General features: G+C 59.9%; 2 long non-coding RNA genes and 1 pseudogene across 3 annotated transcripts in view; 1 reads left to right on the top strand and 2 right to left on the bottom strand.

Annotated features, from left to right (window-relative positions):
- The first annotated feature begins 8,128 nt into the window (after positions 1-8,128).
- LOC143686709 (kinetochore protein Spc24 pseudogene) lies at positions 8,129-10,719 on the top strand (annotated as a pseudogene).
- Positions 10,720-11,427: 708 nt separating this feature from the next.
- Positions 11,428-14,876, bottom strand: LOC143686138 (uncharacterized). Of its 2 annotated transcripts, XR_013176925.1 has the most exons (5): positions 14,558-14,876; positions 13,786-13,959; positions 13,434-13,509; positions 12,832-12,920; positions 11,428-12,275 (listed from the first exon to the last, which is right to left on the bottom strand). It is a non-coding gene; the product is annotated as an uncharacterized LOC143686138 (long non-coding RNA). The 2 variants fall into 2 exon arrangements; XR_013176924.1 differs by lacking the exons at positions 11,428-12,275; positions 12,832-12,920 and having other exon boundaries at positions 13,265-13,509.
- A 3,121-nt stretch (positions 14,877-17,997) lies between these two features.
- The window catches only part of LOC143688426 (uncharacterized), a 29,555-nt gene continuing 28,398 nt past the window's right edge, over positions 17,998-19,154 (bottom strand). Inside the window, exons 2-4 of the long non-coding RNA XR_013177991.1 lie at positions 18,763-18,855; positions 18,404-18,588; positions 17,998-18,287 (exon numbers count right to left, since the gene is read on the bottom strand). This is a non-coding gene — a long non-coding RNA (uncharacterized LOC143688426). The remainder of the gene's footprint in view (positions 18,288-18,403; positions 18,589-18,762; positions 18,856-19,154) is intronic.

Here is a 19,154-nt window from a genome sequence, read left to right as displayed (position 1 = left end):
CTGACCCCTGAGGAGCTGTGTCTCCCACACAGGGGCCACCTGCTGCGCCCCAGACCTCAGAGAGGACACCCCCTCGGTGTCTGGGTCGCCGGCCCCGCTGCACGGAGCAGAGCTAGGCCTTGGGGCCACGTCCCCCGGGGGAGGAAGGAAAGGCCTGGGCCACCTCGCCTGCTGCCAAGGGCCCCTCAGGGAGGAAATGCTCTGCGGAGCCCTTCCAAGGCGACCGCATCAAGAAGGGGGAGCACCCAGCCACCCTCGCTCGCTGCTGGGGCCTCAAAGCAAAGCAGACGCCTCAGCCTGCTCTTTCAGGAGGGGCGGTTTCTGCATCAGGAGGAGGAAGCCCCCCCGCCTCCTCCGGGATCGGGGTACCCGGGGAGTCTACGATGACTCAGAGGTGATCTTTTTATTCCACCCAAAGGAGCCCAGCCCCACGGTCACCCTGGAAGCCGCTGGCCCCGAGGTGGTCACGCTGCCCACTGCACCCCCATCCGCGACAGCCAACACGGAGTGGGGGTGGAGGCAGGGTGGGGCAGGTGCCCTAGCAAGCACATAAGACGGGGAGGGGTCAGCAGAGCGCGCAGGGACTGGGCGCAAAGAGGGGACAGAGGCGAGAAGAGGGTTTCCAGCTTACAGCGAGGGAGGGGCCTGCTGTGGAGGAGAGGTGGGGAGCTGGGGCAGGGGCAGAGGCTGGGGTGGGGGTGGGGGACAGAGGGGTTGGGGGGCCTGCGGGAAAGGTGGAGGGCTGGTGGGGGGCTGGGGGAGCTGGAGGCAGCAGGAGGTGGGGGCAGCAGCAGGAGGCTGGCCCCACACTGAGAAGGGCCATGCCCCTGGGCCCTGGGATGATACAAGAGGGCTTGGCCCCTCCCTCCAAGTGCAAGGGAGACGCCCCAGTCCTGACTGAGGTTCCTTTAAAGCAGACCCAAAGCTGCCCTTTCCACGCAGCCCAGCCAGGCCCCGATGCCGTGCTCTGCTTCCTAAGAGCAACTGGAAGTGGCCCCATAGCCCGGCTGTCATGGACAAGGCAGGCGGTCATCTCGCCGTTCCCGGTTGAGCCCGTGTGGCTGCAGGCACTGCCCTTCTGGGGACTTGGGCACCTCCCTCAGCAAGCTGCCCACATCCGGCCAGGGCCGCGGCTTCCCGGGAGCCCCGCGGTACCTGGCCTGGGCAGCAGCTGCAGGCCATGACTGGTCTCTGGAGGGACTTCCCTTCTCACCCGCTGTGTCCAGGACATCAGGCCTCTGAGGTGTCCCTGGCTTATGTGGCCAAGAGGCCAGTGGGCTGCCCTGGCATGGGACCAGGGCAGGGGGACGGCAGGGCCGGGACAGGGCGGCCCCCCATGTGCCCGGGACTTGCTTTCCACCCCCCGCAGGGGAATAGGGCTCAAAGGCAGTAAAAGCAAACAAAGGACAACCCCCCCCCAAAGCTCTGAGATGCCTGCCTGAGCCTCCTGCCCGACAGAGGCCAGGGAATGGCCGGTCTTTGGCCTCAAGAAACAGGCGCATGAAGGACTCGCTGGGAGATGTGACAGGGCAGGCGTGGCTGGGGAGGTCCCTGGAGCCCGCACATTCCAGGGGTCTTGTGTCCCACCCCCCAGTGAGGGAAGCTGGAGTGTAAAAGATTTCAGCAGGGTGGGGCGGAGTCGCTGGGCGGACACCCCACGCTGCAGCTTGAGTCCGAGTGTGAAACATCCGTCAGCAGCACTTCGAAAAACAAACGCAGTGGCAGCTTTCACAGCTGTAACCAAAACAGCCCCAACCTCATTTTCCACAAGCATCAACAGATGTTTAAAACTGCAGAGGACTCTCTTGGACCAAAGTGTTTCTCGGGCGGGCCCTGGAGCCACGCCAGGGAGCTGGCGGCCTGCAAGGCGCAGGGAACGTCCCAGAGCTGGCCTCGGGCCGCTGCAGGCTCCATGCTGTTTGTCTAATTTAAACCAGACTCTTGGGGCGGCGTGTTGCTTCTCCCACCGAACGGCACTGGAGCCACATGTGAGACGCGCTGCTGTGGTTCCTTGCCATTTGGGAGCTTCTCCGAGCCGGGTCGGCGGGTTCAGCAGAGGAGAAGACGCTGCTTCCCATTGAGAAACTGGAAACAATCAGGAGAGCCTCCGGGCGCTCCCACCTCAGCCCCCCACGCGGCCCGGCCGCCCACCCTCCACCACAGCCACTGTCCATGTCCACGAGGCCCGGCTGACCCAGCCGCCGTCACTCCCAAGCAGGCAGGCCCCGCTCCGGCCTCCCTGCAGGCACCCAGCAGGAGATAGTCCTGCTTGTAATCCCTGCCCACCCCAGCCAGGCTCCCATCCGCTATTGCACCAGGTCTCCAATGCCCTCACGCCACCCCAGCTGGTGCTCCACCCTTGTCTTCATCGTGCTGACACAGGCACCCCTTCCGGAAACTCGTTCCCCCCGTGGCTCCTGGACGCCCCATGCCCGGCCTCCTCCTGCCCCACCCCACGCTCCTTCGGGTCTCATCATCGCCATGGCCCCCGCCAGCTCCCTGGGGCCCCATCACCAGCTCAGGTGCGGCGGCTGGAAACCACCCAGAGCTGTCACCCCTTGCCTCTGCAGTCAGCACTGGGCTCCACCCGGCCAGCAGGCGTCGCCAGGACCGCGCTCCTTCCAGAGGCTCACAGGCGGAAGCCGCTGCCACCTCTTCTGGCTCTCAGAGGCCACCCACATCCCTTCCTCACGGCCCCCTCCTCCATCTGCAAGTCGACAGTGCATCACTGCCACCCCTGCTCCCATCTCCTCCTCGGCCCCTGACCCTCCTGCCCCCCGACAGAGACCTGGGACCACAGAGGACTCACCAGAGATGCCAGGACCACCTCCCACCTCGGGACCCTCAACTCCAATCCTGTGCAAAGCCCCCTCGCCGTGTCAGGTGGTGTGGTCACAGGTTTGGGGACTTAGGATGGGAACATCCTGGGGACTGTTACTCTGCCAAGTGCAGGGCCCCAAAGCTTTTTTTTTAATGTTTTGAGTGACCATAATCTTTTTTTTTTTTTTTTTTTTTTTTGGCATGGGCAGGCTTCAGGAATTTGGGTCTCCAGCATGGCAGGCAAGAGCTCTGCCACTGAGCCACCATCCCACGGCCTGACCACAGTCTTCTAAATCTGGGCTGGTGGAGGTTTGTGGCAACATAGCTCTCTCCAAAACTTTGTTGATTTTTAATGTATTTTATTCTGGTCGACCCCATGTGCCCCAAACCACACTCACAGATACTTTCAGGACGTGCCTCCCTCTCTCACGTGACCCCAGTTCAGCCGTGTTGAGCCCTCGGCCTGCTCCGCAGTCTCTGATTAGAAACCATTTTGCATAGTCAGAGCCCAAGCAGTGCCCTGGCCATGCCTTTTGTTTGGTCTTGTCCCCCTGTCGCTGACTCTTAATTAAATCTTAAAATGCTTTTCTAATTCAAGTTATCTATTATTGGTTGACAATAAGAAACAGTCTCAATTTTTAATCTTGTAAATCCTGGAATTTGGGAGCCCCCTATTTTGCTTCAAATTTGCCGTTTCTTTCCTGAGCTTATCTTCTTTCTTGAGGCACTTTATCAAATGCAGTTAGTAACAAATAATAGTGATTATTTGCTTGGAAAACTTTATCCAAAACTGTAAGTTCATTTGATTTGGCTCTTGTTTTCCAAGTTATTGTAGGAGCCAATTTTAGTGCTTTTTTTTTCTATCATTACATAACGCAAGTTGCCATTTTCTGTTTTTCTAAAGCAGGTTTTTCACTCTGTCTATTAGTCAGTGCCGTATATTTTAGGTTTTATTATGGCAGCACCCACTTTAGGTGCCAAAATCTGTGTCAGTCAGCTATTCTTGCAATATGCTGTATAACAAATGAGCCTGTCAATCCCACTGGTTTAGAAAACAAATGCTTGCTCCGCACAAGTGTGCAGCCTCATGGTTGCAGCTGGCAATGGGGAGGGAGCAGTTGCCAGTGCAGGAGTTATGGAGCTCTGTGCACAGCGTGCCTTGTCCTGGAGCCTCTGGCTGGGACTGTACTCAGGGAGCATGGAGGTTGGAATCCCCCCAGCAGCTCACGAATTAGCAGGCTCGGCCTCCCCTCCCACAGCTTTGCTTTTGCCCCATCTGTCAGTGTTAGAGTGACCACGCGGGGCGGGCAGGGCCTTGTGAGGCTGCAGAGCAGGGTTGTGGAGGGGTGGGGGGGGCCTGCCTTGCAGGGCTGAGGGCTGCCCACAGTCACTCTGTGCCCAGAACATGGTGGGAAGGTGCAGAGACATTTCCTCTCTGGTGGGGGACACATGGCAGGCGTGGAGTGGGGACAATAGGGCAGGACATGGTCACCCAGCTGTGTCTGGGCGTCCAGGCCATGCTTTCCACACCTGGACCTCCCAGGCTGTCCTGGACTTCCTGGGCTACCAGTGGGCCAGCTGCCATTTGCAGCCTTCACTGGAGCCCACCTGGCCCAGGTGTGGACTGGGAATCCGCAGCATCTCTGCATGGCCCTGGCTTGGCCTCTCACTCCAGTTTCCCTCCTCAGGTCCCACTGGGAGGCTGCGGTGAGACCCCAGAGCACACTCGGTGCTTTCCACATGGCTTGAGAGCCTCATCCACGTGGGTGTGGGGGCACATTCATGTGGCGTGGGGAGGGCACAGAGCACTGTGGTGGGCATGCACTGCGTGCAAGGACCGTGTGGTGTGCACACCCCGAGTCTCTTGGACACACGCCGGGTGTGTGCACCGCAGACTCCTAGGGCTCAGCACAGCACAGACCCTGAGAAGCCCCTGGGGAGACCTGAAGGCAAACTTGGCCCTTGGCTGGGAGACTCTGCCTTTGCTCGGGCCCACCGGAGAGGGGCTTCACGTGTGGCGTGAGTGGTTTCAGTTGAAGACAGGTCCTCGGAGAGGCAGTTGACTTGGCATGGGCTCGGGGGCCTGCATCATGCATGCCAGGCCTGGCCTCCCCACTGGGCAGATGGCATGGCCCACGTGCCTGCAGCCTTGATGGGGAGGAGGGCAATCATTAAGCAAAGGCATGTTATGTCAGGCAGCAAAGTGTGCATGGGAAACAGCCAGCACTTGAAGATGTGGAGTGCCTTTGTACCTCTTAGGCCACACTGCGTAAAGGCTGGAAGGGGATGACAGTGTGGTCATGGGCATCTCTGGGAGGCCTCTGGGGATCCACACAGCATGTGCAAAGGGCCTGGGGTACAGCCAGGATGCTGTGGGGCTGGGGTCCAACAGGAGGAGAGCAGGGGACTGGCAGGGCCAACTTTGCAGTCCTCACAGTTCTCACCAGGATGCTGGCTTATCTCTGAGTCGGGGGTGGGCCACTGCAGGAGGGCCCCTGAGCAGAGTGACCACAGGAGACCGGTCCAGGGTCTGGCACAGGTGGAGCAGTGGGAGGTGGCTGGCCGGGCCTGAGGTTAGAGCCAAAAGATCTCTTTATGAACTGGCCATAGGGCCTGGCACAAAGGGTCAGGACTTGGGCCCGGGCCTCTGAAGAGGAGATGGTCAGGGAGAAAGTCAGGGGCTTGGTGTAACTATTGATGGGCAGTGTGGCCAGAGGGCCTGGACATGCCACTGTGCAGCTGAGAGTAGAGGTTCAGGCCAGGAAAGACCCGTGGATGCTGATGGTCTTCACAGATCCAGGACGGTCTGCAGCCCGTCGGTCCTGTGATGGAAGAGAGGCTTGACGGCCAAACCCTGAGGCTCGCCAGTGCTGGGGGCCATGGAAGTACAATAAAGAGCCCCCAAAGCTTACCATGCCCCAGATCCCTGGAGCCTGTGCATCGGTGACCTTGCATGGCCAGGGGGACTTTGCAGGCGGAGTGAAGTGAAGGGTCCTGGATCCTCCCACATAAAGCAGAAGGAGAGAAAAGGGGGTGTGGTGGCAGGAGCAGAGGCCAGAGTGACATGCCGAGGGACCAGGAGGCCACGGCCAAGGAATGTGGGCAGCCTCTGGAAGCTGGGAGGAGGAAGGAAAGACTCTCCACGGAGGCTCCAGAGGAATGCAGCTTTGCCAATACTTTGGTGTCAGTGCAGTGAGGCACGTGTCAGACTTCTGAGCTGCTGTGGGCAGAATGATGGCCCCCAGGACATCCCCACCTTAAGTCCCCAACCTGTGACCACACCACCGGACATGGTGAAGGGGGCTTTGCACGGGGTTGGAGTTGAGGGTCCCGAGGTGGGAGGTGGTCCTGGCATCTCTGGTGGGCCCTCTGTGATCCCAGGTTTCTGTCGGGGGTCAGGAGGGTCAGAGGCCAAGACGGGAGTAGGGGTGGCAGCGATGCACTGCTGACTTGCAGATAGAGGAGGGGGCAACAAGCAAGGGATGCGGGGGGCCTCTGAGAGCTGTAAGAGACGGCAGCGGCTTCTACCCGCGAGCCTCTGGAAGGAGCGCGGCCCTGGCGACGCCGGCTGGCCCCGTGGAGCCCAGTGCTGACTGCAGAGGTGCAGGGTGACAGCTCTGGGTGGTTTCCAGCCGCCACGCCTGGAGCTGGTGACAGGGCCCAGGGAGCTGGCGGGGAGCACCTTTCTGCTGGCAGAGGCGAGCTCAGGTGTCCAACGCTGGCAGCAGTCTCACTGCCCTCTCCCGAGAGGGCTTCCCAAAGGAGGACGCTTGAAGTGGGTTTCGGGCTGCGGCGGACCCTCCCTTGGCCCAGCTCCGTGCCGTTTGGGGCCAGGCCGACCTTGTCCCACTGGGTGAAGATGGCAGGTGACTTGTCCAGAGCCCTTGGGTCTCCATGAATCCGGTGGTAAAGTTGGAGGTGTCGTGGTATGGGGGCATGTGCGTACCGAGTGTGGCCAAGTGAGCACAGTGTGGCAAGCCCCATGTGTCCATAATTTCTCCTCCCGTGGCCCTGTGTGAAATCCGCCACCCTGGGGACTTGGGCCTGGCTGTGTAACCTGCTGCGGTTGAGGGATTGTGGGCAGGACAGACAGCAGGCAGCTCTGTGCAGAGACCTGGGGAGGCAGGCGACACTTCCACTCTCCTCTGGCCCTGCTGTCCCTGAGAGGGGACGTCCTGGGGGCCCCTGCGACCTGGAACTGAGGCGCACAGTCGCACCCGGACCTGTGAGCCAGAGGCAAGCTCGTGGCAGAGGCCGCGGGGGGTGGGCAGCGGTGGCAGCTGGACAATGCAGCACAGGCCGTGCGGACACGCTGCTGGCCTCTGGACAGACATTGCTGGTGTGGCTGGGGCTTGTGAGGCCCGAGACGTGTCCCCACACCGGGGCCAGGGATGGGTGGGGAGAATGAACAAAATTTACTCGGAGCCCCGAATTTGATTGGTAAAAATACTCACGCGTTGGGCAGTGCAACCCTGGCCCAGTGGCAGAGTTCTCGCCTGCCATGCCTGAGACCCGGGTTCGATCCCCGGTGCCTGCCCATGCAAAACAAAAATAATAATTTAAGAACGTGCTTAGGGGCCCTGCCAGGCTTGACCTCCTCCCTCCAGAAGGACAGCCAGGGGGAAAGAGGGCAAGGATGTCTTTTGTCACCTTGCTCAGGACGATTCTCCCAAAAGACTACCTGTTGTCATCCACAGGGGTGAAAACAGGGTGATTCGATGCTCAGAGCTCCACTGAGGTCCCGAAAAGTGGGCGCCTTTGCAGTCGCAGGGACCTCTGCCATCATGACGCCTTATCTCAGTGTTTTCAGCAGCCGCAGCAGCGCCAAGCCTGCCATCCTGTTATGAAGGAAGTTGTGCTGAGGGAGAAGGGAGCACAAACTGGTGTAAAGACAATAAACAGAGGTGTGCCGAGAGGAAAATAATATACAGAGAAGCCAAAAGCCACTGCCTGCCCACGCCAGCACCGCTGCCCTGGACTAACCCCACTGGGTCTCAAGGCTCTGCCCCGGGGTTTTTATGTCACACCCTTCCCAGCCAGGCACCCAGCACCAGTGGATCCCACTTCTGTGAGGCAAGCCAGAGTGACCCCAGCACACAGGGCCTCGGCCAGCAGCTGGACACCCCGCCATCTGCTTGGCCCGCTCCTCAGGGCTCTTTCTGAGAAAGGAGGCACTTTGGGAAGCTGTGGTCCTTACTTCAGTCCTGCATGGCAAAGAAAAAAGACTGAGATCAGTGCCAGACCTAGTTCAGGCCTGAGAGCTGTGTGGCCCTGAGAAGTCACTGGGCCTCACTGAGTCTCAATATGCATGTATGTGAAACGGAAGTACTACCGCAGCCGATGCTGGAATGGTATGGAGAAAACGCAAGACAGGTGTGGAAGTTCTCTAGAAGATTGCCTGAGCCGCAGGAGCTCCTTCAAAGCACAGCTCGGGCAGCTGGTGGAAGCTGAGGAAGAGGACAAAGAAGACGACATTGCCATCTCGGAGGAAACGAGAGCACTGCCTGGAGACCCTCCCCCGTGGGTGCCTGGAGACCCTCCCCCTGGATGCCTGGAGACCCTCCCCCGTGGGTACCTGGAGACTCTCCCCCTGGGTGCCTGGAGACCCTCTCCCGTGGGTACCTGGAGACCCTCCCCCTGGGTGCCTGGAGACCCTCTCCCTGGGTGCCTGGAGACCCTCCCCCATGGGTACCTGGAGACCCTCCCCCTGGGTGCCTGGAGACCCTCCCCCGTGGGTACCTGGAGACCCTCCCCCTGGGTGCCTGGAGACCCTCCCCCTGGGTGCCTGGAGACCCTCCCCCATGGGTGCTTGAAGACCCTCCCCCATGGGTGCCTGAAGACCCTCCCCCTGGATGCCTGGAGACCCTCCCCCTGGGTGCCTGGAGACCCTCCCCCTGGGTGCCTGGAGACCCTCCCCCTGGGTGCCTGGAGACCCTCCCCCGTGGGTGCCTGGAGACCCTCCCCCGTGGGTGCCTGAAGACCCTCCCCCTGGGTGCCTGGCACTGCCAGGAACTGATTTGCTTTGTTGGGAAAAGGGACAACTGGGGAAGCCTACGAAGTCGGGCCACAGCTGGCTGACGGCCTCAAAGCAGCCCCAATCATCAGCGGGGGAGAGGGTGGTGGGGCAGCAGTGTGACGAGCCCCCCAATTCAGAACACACCCGAAAATGCAACAGCATAGATTGTCAGTGACCTGCATGAGGAGACACGAAACCTGCTTTCCTCGAGCGCCTCTGATGACGAACGTATTCCATCTGCGGTGCTGCTGGCGTTGGGCTCCGCTTGGAAAGAGAGTTTAAAGCAGTTCTGGTGTCAGCAACACAATCCTGTAACATTTCTATTCTGTGTAACAAATCTGTCGCTCTGCTCTTCATGTCAAATGCAAAGGAAAACTCATCCGAATTATCACAGATTCACATGGAAACAGTCAGGGTTCGGATTAATAGGCTTTTTCTGCCCTCAGCATCATCCTCCTGAGATCAGGGTGGGGACTTCCCCTGGCCCTCCGCTCGCCCTGGACGGTTCCCAGGCCACCCATCAAGGACACTGCCTTTGGGGGCGTCCCCTCGCCATGCTGGCTGCTCCCACCTAGGCAGGGGGCTGAGCTTCAAGGAAGCTCTGGGGTCCTCTGGGAGAATTCACCCAGCTTCCAAAGAAGGTCCGTGGCAGATGTTTTCTGCTCAGGCAGGAGGCAGGGTGGCTAAGTGTGTCGTGGAAAGTGGTGTCAGGCTCCGGAGGGGTACCAAGGGGCTCACCCCACATTCCAGGCCATGCACTCAGGGTCCCGGTTGGGGCACAAGTTCCTCCCCACCAGGACCCCACACCTCCCCCTGGTCTGCCCTCCAGTCCTGGCACAAGCTGCTCAGCAACAGCTTCCGGAAGAATCTCAAAACTGTCCCAGCCGTCTCAAGTTCTTCAGTGCCACTCGAGGGAAAGCTTAGACACCTTGACCCTGCAGGGCCACTGAGTGGGGAGGCAGAGGGAGCAGGTGCCTGCAGAGCCAGGGCCCGGATGGTTCCCTGTCGGGAGAGACCGGCCAGAGTGACCCTTGCCCTCCCTGGCAACGGCGAGGCCTTCCGGGGGCACCAAGTAGGTCGCCCCTGCTGGGGCTCGGCAGACCCTGAGGCCCGGAGAACCAGCACCGCCCCCCGCCCGCCCCGCTCAGGAAGTGTCCACGTGAGGACGCCCAGCGGTTGGACACAGCAGAGGCCAGCACATGCGGCATCTGCTTCTCTTCTCCCCTCGGCTTTAGGGCACCCCACTTGGTGAGAGCTCAGCTCTGACCCAAGAAGGGACAGCATCTCTATAGGCTTTCCGTGACATGGAGGAGCTGAGCCAGGGGCTGCTGAGCCTGCTGGGCACCAACCAGGCCGAGGAGCAGGAACGGCGGCTGCTGGGGCGCCACGAACAGGTGTTGGGGCGGCTGCTGGAGACACAGGATGGTGCTAAGCAGCGGCTGAAAGAGTTCCTCATCATGGAGAAAGAAGTGGCCCAGAGCCTTCTGGACGCCAAGGAGAAGGCGAGCCGGGGGGCATGGAACTGCAGCAGCTTGAGGCGGAGCTTCAGAAGGCAGTGAGGAGGACACCTGCTTGAAGGCCATCCTCCTGCAGCTCTCCCAGGAGCTGAAGGAGCTGAAGGAGACAGAGGCCAACCTCCAGAGACAGGAGAATGAGGTGGACGAAGACACGACAGTCACCATCCCTTCAGCCATGTACGTGGCTCAGCTTTACCGCCGGATCAGCAAGATTGAGCAGGACTACGAGTGTGAGCCAGGGCTGATCAGAGGCATCCATCACGGCCCAGCGTTGCCCAGCCTATCCACCTGGACAGCACCCAGCTCTCCCAGAAATTCATCAGCGACTATCTCTGGAGCTTGGAGGACACAGAGTGGCAGCCCTGAGCTGCGTGGATGTCATGTTCTTGCCCATGGGGGGGGGGTGGGAGGAGTCAGCATACGATTAAACATTTATACATAAAAAAAAATGTTACTTTATAAAGTATGTTACTTTATAGAGAAAATGTAGCGACAGTCACTTTGCAGGACATGCCAGGATGTGCGCGGCTGCTCTGCAACTTTGCCCTGGGTAGCCAGGAGCCCCAAGCAACAGGTCCCAGAGGGTCCGGTGGGGGCCCAGATTGGAGAGGCAGTGCTGCTCTTTCTCGTCCGCTTCCTCACTTCCACCCCACTCTCCACCCCTCGCCTCCTGCACCCCCAGGCAACCGTGTGGCCCTGGCCAGCACGTCACAGGCCCCAAGGAGTGGCTGGTTGTTGCAAGTGTATCTTCAGTGGATGCAGTGGCTTGTGACAAGTGTCTTAGTGGTATTCCCCAGTCACGGGCTGCTGTGTGCCCCAGAGCTGCTGGGCGGGAAGTTCTCCGCAGGGATCCACTTTACACTGACCATCCACCCTGCACTTCCTGTCCATTCACCCTGCACACTACCCACCCTGCACGCTGTCCACCCTGCACACTGTCCACCCTGCACGCTGCCCACCCTGCACGCTGTCCACCCTGCATGCTGTCCACCCTGCACACTGCCCACCCTGCACGCTGCCCACCCTGCACACTGTCCACCCTGCACACTGCCCACCCTACACACTGTCCACCCTGCATGCTGCCCACACCATGTATCCTGTTTGGACAGGCTCTTGGCTCTTACTAGTGCAAGTGAAAACTCCCCAGAAGCTTTGCCTTGGAACACCCTCACCACTGCCAGGCTATCACCAGCCCTCCTCGGTCACCACCTGTGCCAGGGCAGGGGTTGAGCCAGGAACCCTTTGAGAGTGACACGGGAGCAGTCAGCACCAAGGACTGCAGGGGATATGGGCAGGGGAGAAGAGGAGGTGGAAGGAGCTCTGACGAGGACGTGGGGCGGTCGAGCTGCACCTGTGCATCGGGGCCAGCCAGCCGAACCCCATCCGGGCAGGCGTTCCCCAACGCCTGGACCCTGAGAGTGGTCACCTCCTGGAAAGACGGTGTCTTCCACCCCGCTGACGAAACGCAGTCAGGCGCCCAGCGTGGGTCTCAGAAGGTGGAGGCCAGCACGGCAGGGGCCTCGAGCAGAGCACTTGCAGGTTCTTATCCCATCGCTACAGCTAAAATGCCTCTAGTGATAAAGAAAACAAAAGAGCCTCCCAAGAGGGAGAAGAGAGCTGCCCAAGAAGAAGCTCCGGCAACTGCCCTCACACCCATTCAGAGGAAAAGCGTAGAGAGTGGGAGTGAAGAAGCAGAGCCGGCAGAGCTGTGCTAGCATTTGTCTATAAAATGCTGTTTGGCCAGAAGACGTCAGGATCCAAAGTTGTCAGCTCAGGGGCAGGACAGGGCATAGGGCCTGAGCAGAGCCCCCACCACCTCCGGCCGGGAAACAGTGGCCTGGCGGAGAAAGGCAGGAGCGGAGCTGCTGGCTGGGTCCTCTCTGTTGGGGTCGGTTGTCCATGTCGCTGGCTGGGCCCACGGGCTGTGAGAGGCCAGAGGAGCCCATGCTGAGGACAGTGAGTGGTGGCCCTCCACAGTGGCCCCTGCTCAGGGGAAATCACGCTATCTGGCCCCACTTCTATCTCGCCGCAGCGTGAGCTCCCCACTACTGCCCCCCGCCCCCCACTTCTCCCCATCCCCAACCCCAAGGCACAGCATTTGGACCATTTATGGTCCCGGAGAATCACCCATATGGAAGGCACTAAGAGAAACGAGACCAACACTGTGAGCTGCTGCGTGGCAGGCACCGCTTTGGGCTCTTTACATCCCACAGCTCATGACCTCCCCACAAGCCCGGGAAGCTCAGCAGGGTGGAGCAGCCGAGCCAGGCCAGGGCCTTGCTTCTAGAACTGGCCCACGTGTCCCGCTGGGCACCGTGCAAAGGCTGAGCCGAGCAGGGCACGGCCACGCAGGCCCCAGGGTGGAAGCCCCTTTGCTCTTATGTCCAAACAGCCCCCCCATGCTGGGGACACAGGGGAAGCCACCCCTGTCCCCAAGACTCTGAAACCAACGGTGACTGAACTGGAGGGTCCACTCACCTGCTATCCAGGGGGGCCATGCTGAGTGCCCTTCCCCCATGCCAGGGTGCCAGACAGAGGGGACAGAGGCCAGGGCAGGGGCTCAGAGGCTGAGGAAGGGGGTACAAGTTCCCACCAGATGTGACTTGTGGCACCGGCTGAGCCCAAGCCATGCCCAACACCAGCCGCAGCTGCCACAAGCCAAAAGCTCCTGCCCAGCGGGTGGTGGGCCGTGACCAGGGCTCGGAGCCCCCGTTCCCTGCACTCAGCGCATCCTCTAGGCCAGGGCAGAGTGCGGGCAGCAGGGAGCTGGGCACATGCCCTCCTTCATGCCACCCCACAGCCACCAGGTGCAGTGCCAGCCTCACGGGGCCCAGGGCTTGGTGGAGGTGCCTTTCCCTGCCCCCCACCTGGACGCTGATCCTGGAGGGCACAGGGAAAGTGGTATGGGGGGTCCATGGGGCCGAGGAGGCTGGGAAACCGCGCAGCAGGACACAGAGCAGCTGCCGGGGTCATGCCCTGGGCACCCCCCTTTATTCACGATCTCCCCCTGCCCCCCGGGCAAGAGTGTGTGCAGCTGGGAGGGGCAGGCAGATCTGGGCCACAGACCCTGACTGCGTCACCTGCCGGCGGAAGCCGTGGGCAGACCGAAGCTGAGTCGGGAAAACTTGTCCCGCGTCAACGTACACATTTTCCACTCTGGCAAAAGGCAGATCTCATTTGGCGAGTGGCCCTTCCGCCACCCCAAGGCAACCCTCCTCCCGGGACATGAACCCAAGGGCCTCTGGACCACCCGGCGAAGGCCACGCAGGCTTCTGTCCACAGAGCCCTCCCGTCTGCCTGTCGCTGCGCAGCCCCTGACCCCGGCCACAGGGTGCAAAGAGACACGCTCACGGCCGACGTCCTGCTGCCACCCCCCGGACACCTGCTGAGTCCCCAAGGGCAGGTCAACGTGGGGAGGTGGTGGGCCCTGACCTCTGGGTCCGGGTCTGGCATGTGGTGGGCGGGCCACCTGGCAGGACCCCTGTTCGCACTGCCTGGGCCCTCGGCCCCTAGCCCCGCTGTCTCAGGGCGCTCCCTTGCAGACACGCGTGAGTCGTGCCTGTGTCTTGCTGGGCGCCTGCACGCTGAGTAGCCACACGTGGAATTCTGCAAGGCAGATGAGCCAGCAGGTCACACACAAGAGCTGGGCAGAGCAGAGCTTAAAGCAACACCAAACTTTCTTCAGCTGCTTTCCCAGCCCTGGAGCCCCAAATCGCCATCCAGCAGGTCAGGTGGGTGGGGCCTCGGGAAGGAGGGGCGGTCAGGGGCAGGCCAGCCCTGGGGGGAGGGGTGCTTGGCCCCCCACGGGCCCCTGCCTCCCACAGCTCTGCCCTCTGCTCCCGACCCCTGTGCCTCGGGCACGTCCTTGAGGGTGACAGGTGGGGGCCTGGGTTGCTGCCCTCGCACGTGAGACAGCGGGTCTTCCTCCGGCCGGCAGGGAGAACAGAAAGCAACCCCAGGAGGCTGCCCACCCCACCAGGCCCCTTCTGAGCAAGAGTGCTGCTGCAGCCTCCGCAGCCACCACCAGCTACACAGCTGAGTCTGACCACAGTCCTCTCACTCCGGCCGCCATGGCCCGGCCCCCGTGCGTGTCCAGACCATGCACCAGGGGTGGCTTCCCAGGCACTTGTCGCCAGGTTGCCTCTCAGGTCCTCGGCCGTCCAAAGTTTCCGGCCACCCTTGGCTTCTTTTCATCAAAACTTACACATCTTGTCTCGTCTCATCTCCCTGGAAGTCCAGGGGATAGCGTGGAGAGTGCCAAGGGGTCCCCACGTGCGAAGAGAGCAGGTGCCCGTGGCTGTCCCAGGCCCAATGTCAGGTAAGTAGCTGTCACCCAGCGCCTGGCCCCTCGCCCTGCTCACAGCCACTTCCTCACTGCTCCGGCATCTCCCGCCGCTGCCGTGCCCACTGCAGACCCAGTGCCGGCCACAGGGCGCGTCTGGCCCGTCCAGAGCCCCTGGTGCAGCCTCCTGACTCCTGGCTCCCCTGGGCCGAGGCCAGGACGTCCCAGCACTTTCGGTGGCTCTGGCTGGCGGAAGCAGGATGACATCAGCAGGGCCTGGGTCACCATGGCGACGTGCTGGGGGGGGCCACCGTGCGGGGGAGGGGTGGAAGGCGCAAACAAGGCGGCATTCACTGGGCCCTGCGGGTTTTGTGAACTGGGTGCAAGTCTCTCCCCCAAGGGCAGGGGCATCTCCACTTCCAGAGCAGCCTCCCTCCAGGCGCACCGGGGCCCCGCTGAGAGGTGTGTGGAGCCCAAGCTCTTGCTTCGCCCGAGACCCTGGACCAGAGAAGCCTCTGGAACACGGCAGGACGTCCTCACCTCGCCTCCACTTGCAGCTGGGGGTCCCACCAGGCCTCTGTGCAGCTCTGCTCTCAGTGCACACAGGACCAGCCACTCCACCAGCCTGGAAGAGAGCGCCCAGGTCTGTCCCGGGGCTGCAAGATCTTAGAACTCACAGGCCAGGCCACTAGAAGTCTCCACCGAGAAATAAAAACTGCGTACACCAACTTAATTGGGCAAACCCTTCTAGAACCACGGTGGGCTGCATTGTGTGTGCCGTGATGCGTTTTGCTGCTGGTTCTAGGAGCAGTGAGAAGGACGACAGAGGGCAGGAGAGCACTCAGGTGCCACCGACGTCCAGCTTCAAAGGGGAAGAGGGGCTGGGGGGCAGGTGGTGGAAGCGCTGGGCCATGACAGCCCCCCAGACCGGAGGAGAGGGCGGGAGGTGGTGGCACTGAGACTGTGGCTGCGCAACCAGCAGGCGCAGCCGCCGTGCAGGGTTTGGGGACAGCAGGGGCAGAGGGCGGGCATCCTGGGGGAGAAGCACAGAGATGGCGGGAGACTGACAGCAGAGGAACAGGCATCGGACGGGGCTCAGTGGGTGGACCCAGCAGCAGTGAGGCAGCTCCCCAACAGCGCTGGGGGTCCTGCGAGGGTCTCAGGAGGAACTTTCCTGTGGCTTCCCAAGGGCACCCAGGGGACTGGCTACCCACCCTCCCCTGCAAGGAGCCGGAGCAGCTGCAGCAGGCGAAGGGGCTCGAGATGCCCATGCTGTCCTTGGGACAGGGCTGTGGGCAGGAAGGTGAGCCCTGGGCTCAAGGGGCGCCCTGGGAACCTATTGCAGTGGCCGGGGGGGTGGGGGTCCCCATGAGTGGGCCCAGGTGAATTAGCACCATCTGGAGGGAATGCAGAGCGGGAGCCAAAAGAAGATACAATCTCAACTAGCCAAAAAAAGAGAGATGTGAGGCCTTTTGGCAGGCAGGAGTGGGGAATATATTCGGGGAACTGGGGGTGCAGATTCACAGGGCAGAAAATCAAAATTAAGGTTCAGGGAGCTTGCGAGTGGTTGTGGAAATAGATAATACCTGGCTAGGAGCCGGTCTTGACCCCCCTGCAGGGGGGCTGGTGGCTACACATGGGAGACGCTAACCTCAGCAGGTTTCTCTTTCCGGAGGAGGGAAGGGGCCGGGCTGGAGCTGAGGAGGGGCAAGATGCGGCCAAGAGTTTGGTGACAGGTGCAATATTAGGTGAGACAAAAGACAGCCAGTTCAAGTGGGATGTCGAGACTAAGGAATACTTGATTCCGTAAGGACAAATTCACACTTTAATCTATCGCTTCACTCTGTATTCTGTAGGAGAAGGAATATCCAAAAAGAGAGGGCAGAGATGGAGAGGAGCCTGGAAAGAAGGGACGGCCACAGGAGGAGGGAGTCCTGGGGGGCGGGGTACAGATCCACTGAGGCCCGGGGAGGTGGGGGGCAGCAGGGGGCGACCGGGCTGTGGCCTCAGCGTGAAGTCCCTCTTATCCCTCAGCCTGTGTCAGTAGATCTTCCTACCCTTTCCTTTCTCATTACAATCCCCCTCTGGTGACAGACCTTTGGCATGCCGTATTGGTGTCCTAAGCTGCATAACAAATGACCGCAAACTCCTTGATGGCTTAAAACCACAGAAACTTGGGCTCTCTGTCTGGGCTTCCGGGGGAGCCCAGGAATCCCTGCCTCTCCTGGGCCTGGAGTGGCGTCTGTCAGCCTCTGCCTGCATCCACAGGCCTTCCTTCCTGTGCCTGTGTCCTCTCCTGTCCTGTGAACGGCCACTTAAATCCATGTGCACTCATCTTGAGAGCCTTAGCTTAATTCATTCCTCAAAGACCCTTTTCTCAGGCTAGGATGTGGACGCATCCTTTGGGGCTGCCGGGCACTCCTCTACACTATGACACGGAAACATGAGGATGGAATGACCATCTCCCCAAATCCCACCACCCCCAGAAGAATCATTAGAGACATTTTAACATATTTCCTTTGTCATTTTTCCTACATATATATTTTTTTCAATGGGCAGATGCCGGGAATTGAATCCAGGTATCCGGCATGGCAGGCAAGAACTCTGTCACTGAGCCACCGTCGCACCTCTCCATACATATTTTAACATGGGAGAAAAGGTCCATATATAAAACTTTATGTCATGAATTTTTAGTCCACTTTATTAAAGCATAGTTCATGCATACAGGCCATGAGTTTTGACAAACGATTCCGCCTCCTGGCCCCACCCCTACCACATCCAGCACATTTCCAACCTCCCAGGGGCTTTCCTCCTGCACCCCCAGAGAGCTACTGAGAGGATTTTCCCATCAGGCTTTCCCCTTTGGTATCCCCACATCCATGTCACATATCTTCAAACATCTCCATCCACGTGATTTTTATGTGCTATGTAATATTCCGTCAATCATTCATTCATATACTATTTACTGAGCACCAGCTAACGATCAGGCACCGTGCTGGACTGGAGGCTTGTCGGATGCCAATAAACAGATGCAGCACAAACCCATGTAGCACTCAGCACCGCCCTGGGAACACCGAGTCATCACTCCTCTGGTGCTGGGTCTTCTGCTTTTTGCTGACATAAACAATGCCAACTTCATGCGCATCCTTCTTCCTCAGAATAACTTATCAAAAGTGGGGTGAGCTGTCAAAAGGTCTGAACTTTCTAAAGGACAGTGACGTGTTTTTTTCCCCAGAAAAGCATTGCCTATAAAGAGTCTCAACCACTAAATGAGAAGCTCAGCCCACCTCGCCTTCACCAGCTCAGGGAACTGCCATCTGATAACTCAAAACACAAAATCTTTATGGTTTAACTTGGCATTTCTTTAATTATGGGCAAGTAATCAGACGTTTATTAGCCGTTTGGATTTTCACGGCTCTGAAGGACATGTGTGCCACCTTGGCTCATTGATCCGTTGGGGAAGGACTACTGTCTGGGAAAAAGCTCCGGGACCCTGGAAAGGAGACTCTGAGCTGTGACCTGTCCCAGGTCAAGGCCACCCCAAGGGGAAGCCAGGCACCTGCAGCACCAGCCCGGGTTGGCAATGAGGAGACACTGCAGGCTGGAGGGGTCCTCCCGAGGCTCACATCACTGCCCAGGAGACTGTGGCCATCTGCAATCAGATGCCGAGGTAGAGCATGGGCTCTGTCTCCAGAAGCCACCACTCAGGGCTGCCCCTTCCCTGTGGCCTCGGTCTTGGGCAACAACGCGGACAAGAGTTATACAAACCTGCTGTCAATATGGTGATGCTGGTGCTGAGAACTTGATGAATTTTTCAAGCTGCAAATCTGCTATTTGGACACCAAGATTCTTCTTCCCTGACTTAAGCCAGCAAAACAGCCAAGTAGAAACATTTTGTACTGGATGATAGATTGTAAACAGCTGATGTAATCAGGCCTTCCCTGCCCATAAAACTGCAAATAAAAAGCCCACATGTTGAACAAGCAGATGATGAATCAGAAGGGGAGCAGGAAAAGAAGAGAAAGGGAGGGCACCCCTTGGGTTCAGGGCTGAGCCGGCGGGATCCCACCCAGCACAGGGCTGCCTGAACCTCACCCTTGTGCAGTGGACGTGGCCAACCCACTCACCCGGGGGGTCCCCACAGCCTGAGCCCAGAGGAACACGGCGGCCACAGATCCACTCCTGAAACTGTGGCACTGGCAGCTCCAGAGAGAGGTGCCCTGCGGAGACATCATAGTAAGAGCTGTGGGCCCTGAGCAAGGAGAACTGAAGACCCAGCCCCCAGCACAGGGTGGGGGAGCCGTGGGGAACTGGGCAGCCCGAAACCAGGTGGTGTGTGTGAAGCTCAGACCTGCCCCTGGAGTCCATGAGTTTGGGAAATTCTTTGGCTCCTGAACGACTGGCTGGCCCCGGGGAAGGGATTGCAGCCTGCCTGAAGGGAGGGTGCCACAGAAAACCATAAAATAGCCCAGTCCCAACTCACCATGGACAAGGTGGACATGGCCACCCTAATGGATAG

The sequence above is a fragment of the Tamandua tetradactyla genome, chromosome 6 (assembly GCF_023851605.1).
Source record: "Tamandua tetradactyla isolate mTamTet1 chromosome 6, mTamTet1.pri, whole genome shotgun sequence".
In the NCBI taxonomy this organism is placed as follows: domain Eukaryota; kingdom Metazoa; phylum Chordata; class Mammalia; order Pilosa; family Myrmecophagidae; genus Tamandua; species Tamandua tetradactyla.
The sequence above is the reverse complement of the archived record's forward strand: the minus strand, read 5'-3'. Positions and strand labels throughout refer to the sequence as shown.